We start from the raw sequence: 7,767 nt of genomic DNA on the forward strand, positions 1-7,767 counted from the left end.
ATTGTTGCATCCATCTAGAACCCTCAGAACTACAGTGCTATGATGTCACTCACTTCCACAGGCCTTGCAGAGTGTAAACAACAACAACCCAGCTTTGTTGTGTATGTAACCATAGGGATTTGTGATGTCACCTAGAACCTTCACAGCAGCGACAGCTTTATGAGGAGCATCAGCACTGCTCTGCCTGAGCAGAACCATCACCGCCATAGGTTGTCAAATAACCCGGGTTTAACCCACACAGGTAAGTCCAATGGGGTGCAGGCATGTCCTCTATGCTTACAGCTTCCCGTGGGTGTTGGTTTGATACCGTTTGGGGACAGCCAAGGAGGCATCTGCAGGCAACAAAGGTAGGTGTGTGCTTGTGTGTGTGTTTCCTATGCAGATCCTAAGCCCAGTGTCACATGCAAGTAGGAGGAGTAAGAAGGGTTCCTGGCAAATCCGGGTTATGGATTGCATTTAAAAAGGCCCCGTGGGAGTGCAATGGGCCCCTGTCTTGCTGCTTAGCAATAATGGTATGGGTTTAGGTTCTGCTGTGTGTACTGGTGGTTGACTGCCCCCCAGCCCAGAGTGTGCATGGAAAATTGTCTGGCAGCCTCCCTGACAGCAAGCAGTGATAGTGCCCATGAAGGGGACCTTGTTGGGCCCGCCCCTTTCACGGTTATCGCTTCTCGGCCTTTTGGCTAAGATCAAGTGTAGTATCTGTTCTTATCAGTTTAATATCTGATACGTCCCCTATCTGGGGACCATATATTAAATGGATTTTTGAGAACGGGGGCCGATTTCGAAGCTTGCTTCCGTCGCCCTATGCATTGACCCGATATGGCAGTATCTTCGGGTACAGTGCACCACCCCCTTACAGGGTTAAAAAGAAAGATTCCTACTTTCATTGCTACCTGCTTGCTGGCTAGCCAGCTAGCCAGCCCTGTGGGCCTTGCTGCTGCTGCTGCTGCAGCCAAAAAACAAAAGGTGGTGCTGCTGCTGCTTCTGCTTCTGCTTGTGTCTGGCCGCTGTTGGAGCGTCCAGGCACAGGACTTCTGCTGCTGCTGACTAAATGGCCTCCTTAATTGGATCATTTGAGTAGCCAGCACACCTGTGCAGGTAGGGCATGACATGATAGGCAGCTGCCTTGATAGCGGGTGGGTGCTGAATGTTCCTAATTGACAAAATAAGATTAATGCTTATGAAGAAATATAAAATCTCATCCCTTCCCCAATATCGCGCCACACCCCTACCCCTTAATTCCCTGGTTGAACTTGATGGACATATGTCTTTTTTCGACCGTACTAACTATGTAACTATGTAACATAACATGGGGGGGGGGGGTCTCCTGGCTGTTCACACAGGTGTGTCATTGCTGTACATTGACCATGCATTGCTTCTGTGGTATTGCAAAGGCAAAGACAAATGCTTCCAGCCATCCATTGCACTAATGGATTGGTCATCAGCTGGCTGTCTATGTCCCGCATCAATATAGACCAAAGTACAGAGGGTTAGGCTATGCTATTGTGCACCTACCTGATGCATCAGAAGGTGCGAGGCCCTTGCTAAATTCTGTGCACAGACTTTGAGATCTATGCTTTAGACTGTATCTAAACCTGCTCCAACATGGACTGACATTCTGGCCTACTTTCAGCCGATGCGACTTGTCTGTCGCTGAACAGTCGCTTTTTATGTATTCAGCACCTATGTATAATGTTGTAAAAATGCTCTAGAAGCTAAAGTCGCAGAAATGTCACACATATTTGGCCTGCAACTTTCTGTGCGACAAATTCAGACAGGAAAAATCAGTATAAATCCTTAGAAAATTATCCCCCAGTGTCTCCATCTGCTGGCGGTATTGAATAAGCATTGCTGCACTGATGGGGTATGCATTAGACGAAAAAAAAGAAGAAAAAGAAGAATAATACGCCCAGAAAAGAGGCGAAAAGGAGAAAAACGTAAAAAAACGTGAAAAAAAAGTAAGAGGAAGAGAAGGGAAAAAAAGGTGGAAATGGGTTTAAAAGTGATTTCGGCGGAGAAATATATATATATATATATATATATATATATATATATATATATACGCGCACACACACACATATATATAAACGTATTCTCCGTTGAGATATTGCAGCCGCTGCTGTGTCCAGGCCCAGGAGCCTTAGCACTGTGCTGTGATGTCACTCAATACCACTGACATCACTAGGTGTAAACAACATCTCTCCTTTGCTGTGTATGTGACTATGGAGCTGTTTGGTGATGTCGTCTATTATGGCCTTCATAGAAGCAACAGGAGATTGTTGCATCCATCTAGAACCCTCAGAACTACAGTGCTATGATGTCACTCACTTCCACAGGCCTTGCAGAGTGTAAACAACAACAACCCAGCTTTGTTGTGTATGTAACCATAGGGATTTGTGATGTCACCTAGAACCTTCACAGCAGCGACAGCTTTATGAGGAGCATCAGCACTGCTCTGCCTGAGCAGAACCATCACCGCCATAGGTTGTCAAATAACCCGGGTTTAACCCACACAGGTAAGTCCAATGGGGTGCAGGCATGTCCTCTATGCTTACAGCTTCCCGTGGGTGTTGGTTTGATACCGTTTGGGGACAGCCAAGGAGGCATCTGCAGGCAACAAAGGTAGGTGTGTGCTTGTGTGTGTGTTTCCTATGCAGATCCTAAGCCCAGTGTCACATGCAAGTAGGAGGAGTAAGAAGGGTTCCTGGCAAATCCGGGTTATGGATTGCATTTAAAAAGGCCCCGTGGGAGTGCAATGGGCCCCTGTCTTGCTGCTTAGCAATAATGGTATGGGTTTAGGTTCTGCTGTGTGTACTGGTGGTTGACTGCCCCCCAGCCCAGAGTGTGCATGGAAAATTGTCTGGCAGCCTCCCTGACAGCAAGCAGTGATAGTGCCCATGAAGGGGACCTTGTTGGGCCCGCCCCTTTCACGGTTATCGCTTCTCGGCCTTTTGGCTAAGATCAAGTGTAGTATCTGTTCTTATCAGTTTAATATCTGATACGTCCCCTATCTGGGGACCATATATTAAATGGATTTTTGAGAACGGGGGCCGATTTCGAAGCTTGCTTCCGTCGCCCTATGCATTGACCCGATATGGCAGTATCTTCGGGTACAGTGCACCACCCCCTTACAGGGTTAAAAAGAAAGATTCCTACTTTCATTGCTACCTGCTTGCTGGCTAGCCAGCTAGCCAGCCCTGTGGGCCTTGCTGCTGCTGCTGCTGCAGCCAAAAAACAAAAGGTGGTGCTGCTGCTGCTTCTGCTTCTGCTTGTGTCTGGCCGCTGTTGGAGCGTCCAGGCACAGGACTTCTGCTGCTGCTGACTAAATGGCCTCCTTAATTGGATCATTTGAGTAGCCAGCACACCTGTGCAGGTAGGGCATGACATGATAGGCAGCTGCCTTGATAGCGGGTGGGTGCTGAATGTTCCTAATTGACAAAATAAGATTAATGCTTATGAAGAAATATAAAATCTCATCCCTTCCCCAATATCGCGCCACACCCCTACCCCTTAATTCCCTGGTTGAACTTGATGGACATATGTCTTTTTTCGACCGTACTAACTATGTAACTATGTAACATAACATGGGGGGGGGGGGGTCTCCTGGCTGTTCACACAGGTGTGTCATTGCTGTACATTGACCATGCATTGCTTCTGTGGTATTGCAAAGGCAAAGACAAATGCTTCCAGCCATCCATTGCACTAATGGATTGGTCATCAGCTGGCTGTCTATGTCCCGCATCAATATAGACCAAAGTACAGAGGGTTAGGCTATGCTATTGTGCACCTACCTGATGCATCAGAAGGTGCGAGGCCCTTGCTAAATTCACTTTGAGATCTATGCTTTAGACTGTATCTAAACCTGCTCCAACATGGACTGACATTCTGGCCTACTTTCAGCCGATGCGACTTGTCTGTCGCTGAACAGTAGCTTTTTATGTATTCAGCACCTATGTATAATGTTGTAAAAATGCTCTAGAAGCTAAAGTCGCAGAAATGTCACACATATTTGGCCTGCAACTTTCTGTGCGACAAATTCAGACAGGAAAAATCAGTATAAATCCTTAGAAAATTATCCCCCAGTGTCTCCATCTGCTGGCGGTATTGAATAAGCATTGCTGCACTGATGGGGTATGCCTTAGACGAAAAAAAAGAAGAAAAAGAAGAATAATACGCCCAGAAAAGAGGCGAAAAGGAGAAAAACGTAAAAAAACGTGAAAAAAAAGTAAGAGGAAGAGAAGGGAAAAAAAGGTGGAAATGGGTTTAAAAGTGATTTCGGCGGAGAAATATATATATATATATATATATATATATATATATATATATATATATACGCGCACACACACACATATATATAAACGTATTCTCCGTTGAGATATTGCAGCCGCTGCTGTGTCCAGGCCCAGGAGCCTTAGCACTGTGCTGTGATGTCACTCAATACCACTGACATCACTAGGTGTAAACAACATCTCTCCTTTGCTGTGTATGTGACTATGGAGCTGTTTGGTGATGTCGTCTATTATGGCCTTCATAGAAGCAACAGGAGATTGTTGCATCCATCTAGAACCCTCAGAACTACAGTGCTATGATGTCACTCACTTCCACAGGCCTTGCAGAGTGTAAACAACAACAACCCAGCTTTGTTGTGTATGTAACCATAGGGATTTGTGATGTCACCTAGAACCTTCACAGCAGCGACAGCTTTATGAGGAGCATCAGCACTGCTCTGCCTGAGCAGAACCATCACCGCCATAGGTTGTCAAATAACCCGGGTTTAACCCACACAGGTAAGTCCAATGGGGTGCAGGCATGTCCTCTATGCTTACAGCTTCCCGTGGGTGTTGGTTTGATACCGTTTGGGGACAGCCAAGGAGGCATCTGCAGGCAACAAAGGTAGGTGTGTGCTTGTGTGTGTGTTTCCTATGCAGATCCTAAGCCCAGTGTCACATGCAAGTAGGAGGAGTAAGAAGGGTTCCTGGCAAATCCGGGTTATGGATTGCATTTAAAAAGGCCCCGTGGGAGTGCAATGGGCCCCTGTCTTGCTGCTTAGCAATAATGGTATGGGTTTAGGTTCTGCTGTGTGTACTGGTGGTTGACTGCCCCCCAGCCCAGAGTGTGCATGGAAAATTGTCTGGCAGCCTCCCTGACAGCAAGCAGTGATAGTGCCCATGAAGGGGACCTTGTTGGGCCCGCCCCTTTCACGGTTATCGCTTCTCGGCCTTTTGGCTAAGATCAAGTGTAGTATCTGTTCTTATCAGTTTAATATCTGATACGTCCCCTATCTGGGGACCATATATTAAATGGATTTTTGAGAACGGGGGCCGATTTCGAAGCTTGCTTCCGTCGCCCTATGCATTGACCCGATATGGCAGTATCTTCGGGTACAGTGCACCACCCCCTTACAGGGTTAAAAAGAAAGATTCCTACTTTCATTGCTACCTGCTTGCTGGCTAGCCAGCTAGCCAGCCCTGTGGGCCTTGCTGCTGCTGCTGCTGCAGCCAAAAAACAAAAGGTGGTGCTGCTGCTGCTTCTGCTTCTGCTTGTGTCTGGCCGCTGTTGGAGCGTCCAGGCACAGGACTTCTGCTGCTGCTGACTAAATGGCCTCCTTAATTGGATCATTTGAGTAGCCAGCACACCTGTGCAGGTAGGGCATGACATGATAGGCAGCTGCCTTGATAGCGGGTGGGTGCTGAATGTTCCTAATTGACAAAATAAGATTAATGCTTATGAAGAAATATAAAATCTCATCCCTTCCCCAATATCGCGCCACACCCCTACCCCTTAATTCCCTGGTTGAACTTGATGGACATATGTCTTTTTTCGACCGTACTAACTATGTAACTATGTAACATAACATGGGGGGGGGGGGTCTCCTGGCTGTTCACACAGGTGTGTCATTGCTGTACATTGACCATGCATTGCTTCTGTGGTATTGCAAAGGCAAAGACAAATGCTTCCAGCCATCCATTGCACTAATGGATTGGTCATCAGCTGGCTGTCTATGTCCCGCATCAATATAGACCAAAGTACAGAGGGTTAGGCTATGCTATTGTGCACCTACCTGATGCATCAGAAGGTGCGAGGCCCTTGCTAAATTCTGTGCACAGACTTTGAGATCTATGCTTTAGACTGTATCTAAACCTGCTCCAACATGGACTGACATTCTGGCCTACTTTCAGCCGATGCGACTTGTCTGTCGCTGAACAGTCGCTTTTTATGTATTCAGCACCTATGTATAATGTTGTAAAAATGCTCTAGAAGCTAAAGTCGCAGAAATGTCACACATATTTGGCCTGCAACTTTCTGTGCGACAAATTCAGACAGGAAAAATCAGTATAAATCCTTAGAAAATTATCCCCCAGTGTCTCCATCTGCTGGCGGTATTGAATAAGCATTGCTGCACTGATGGGGTATGCATTAGACGAAAAAAAAGAAGAAAAAGAAGAATAATACGCCCAGAAAAGAGGCGAAAAGGAGAAAAACGTAAAAAAACGTGAAAAAAAAGTAAGAGGAAGAGAAGGGAAAAAAAGGTGGAAATGGGTTTAAAAGTGATTTCGGCAGAGAAATATATATATATATATATATATATATATATATATATATATATATACGCGCACACACACACATATATATAAACGTATTCTCCGTTGAGATATTGCAGCCGCTGCTGTGTCCAGGCCCAGGAGCCTTAGCACTGTGCTGTGATGTCACTCAATACCACTGACATCACTAGGTGTAAACAACATCTCTCCTTTGCTGTGTATGTGACTATGGAGCTGTTTGGTGATGTCGTCTATTATGGCCTTCATAGAAGCAACAGGAGATTGTTGCATCCATCTAGAACCCTCAGAACTACAGTGCTATGATGTCACTCACTTCCACAGGCCTTGCAGAGTGTAAACAACAACAACCCAGCTTTGTTGTGTATGTAACCATAGGGATTTGTGATGTCACCTAGAACCTTCACAGCAGCGACAGCTTTATGAGGAGCATCAGCACTGCTCTGCCTGAGCAGAACCATCACCGCCATAGGTTGTCAAATAACCCGGGTTTAACCCACACAGGTAAGTCCAATGGGGTGCAGGCATGTCCTCTATGCTTACAGCTTCCCGTGGGTGTTGGTTTGATACCGTTTGGGGACAGCCAAGGAGGCATCTGCAGGCAACAAAGGTAGGTGTGTGCTTGTGTGTGTTTCCTATGCAGATCCTAAGCCCAGTGTCACATGCAAGTAGGAGGAGTAAGAAGGGTTCCTGGCAAATCCGGGTTATGGATTGCATTTAAAAAGGCCCCGTGGGAGTGCAATGGGCCCCTGTCTTGCTGCTTAGCAATAATGGTATGGGTTTAGGTTCTGCTGTGTGTACTGGTGGTTGACTGCCCCCCAGCCCAGAGTGTGCATGGAAAATTGTCTGGCAGCCTCCCTGACAGCAAGCAGTGATAGTGCCCATGAAGGGGACCTTGTTGGGCCCGCCCCTTTCACGGTTATCGCTTCTCGGCCTTTTGGCTAAGATCAAGTGTAGTATCTGTTCTTATCAGTTTAATATCTGATACGTCCCCTATCTGGGGACCATATATTAAATGGATTTTTGAGAACGGGGGCCGATTTCGAAGCTTGCTTCCGTCGCCCTATGCATTGACCCGATATGGCAGTATCTTCGGGTACAGTGCACCACCCCCTTACAGGGTTAAAAAGAAAGATTCCTACTTTCATTGCTACCTGCTTGCTGGCTAGCCAGCTAGCCAGCCCTGTGGGCCTTGCTGCTGCTGCTG

The 7,767-nt window shown here is 46.6% G+C and overlaps 4 non-coding genes across 4 annotated transcripts; all 4 read left to right on the plus strand.

Moving 5' to 3' along the window:
* The first annotated feature begins 660 nt into the window (after positions 1-660).
* LOC130317372 (U2 spliceosomal RNA) lies at positions 661-851 on the plus strand. The gene has a single exon (XR_008864498.1). It is a non-coding gene; the product is annotated as a U2 spliceosomal RNA (small nuclear RNA).
* A 2,084-nt stretch (positions 852-2,935) lies between these two features.
* Positions 2,936-3,126, plus strand: LOC130317374 (U2 spliceosomal RNA). The gene has a single exon (XR_008864500.1). It is a non-coding gene; the product is annotated as a U2 spliceosomal RNA (small nuclear RNA).
* A 2,080-nt stretch (positions 3,127-5,206) lies between these two features.
* LOC130317375 (U2 spliceosomal RNA) lies at positions 5,207-5,397 on the plus strand. Its single transcript, XR_008864501.1, has one exon. It is a non-coding gene; the product is annotated as a U2 spliceosomal RNA (small nuclear RNA).
* A 2,084-nt stretch (positions 5,398-7,481) lies between these two features.
* LOC130317376 (U2 spliceosomal RNA) lies at positions 7,482-7,672 on the plus strand. The gene has a single exon (XR_008864502.1). It is a non-coding gene; the product is annotated as a U2 spliceosomal RNA (small nuclear RNA).
* Positions 7,673-7,767: the final 95 nt, after the last annotated feature.

Source organism: Hyla sarda, unplaced genomic scaffold (genome assembly GCF_029499605.1).
Source record: "Hyla sarda isolate aHylSar1 unplaced genomic scaffold, aHylSar1.hap1 scaffold_1992, whole genome shotgun sequence".
NCBI lineage: Eukaryota > Metazoa > Chordata > Amphibia > Anura > Hylidae > Hyla > Hyla sarda.